Here is a 505-nt window from a genome sequence, read left to right as displayed (position 1 = left end):
GAATACATATACTCCTACACGATGTACGGCACACCCATTATCCCCTTTCTTTCCGACGTTAAACTAATCAAGCATTTTGAATCCAGAGACATTTGCCTGAATGAAAAACCTGATTAGTTTGAAGTTTGGTGTTCACAATTGCATCATTCTCTGCAACCGTCGAGCACTATCGTTCTTCCTGCTTGTTGAAACATTGTTAACACAAAAGGCGTATTTTGAGGATAATAATATATCTGAAAGCCGTCTGCAGATTATATGTCGAAATAACGATCTCCTTTTAAGTTTTAAGGCACGATTTGATATATTTATATGCTCCGACTAACCATCGGGACCGGTTCGTGTTGGTTGTACGGTGGTCAAGGCTTCTACCAACTCTAATTATGTATGTTTTAATCGTATCTCCATCATCTGACAAACAATATGGCAAAAGTGGACTCATCTTTATAATACTGCAGCATAGCCGAACAGTAAATCGTGAACAGGTAACTTATCTGTCTATCAGTCT

This window comes from Penaeus monodon, chromosome 32 (genome assembly GCF_015228065.2).
Source record: "Penaeus monodon isolate SGIC_2016 chromosome 32, NSTDA_Pmon_1, whole genome shotgun sequence".
In the NCBI taxonomy this organism is placed as follows: Eukaryota; Metazoa; Arthropoda; class Malacostraca; order Decapoda; family Penaeidae; genus Penaeus; species Penaeus monodon.
Note: the sequence above shows the minus strand (reverse complement) of the source record.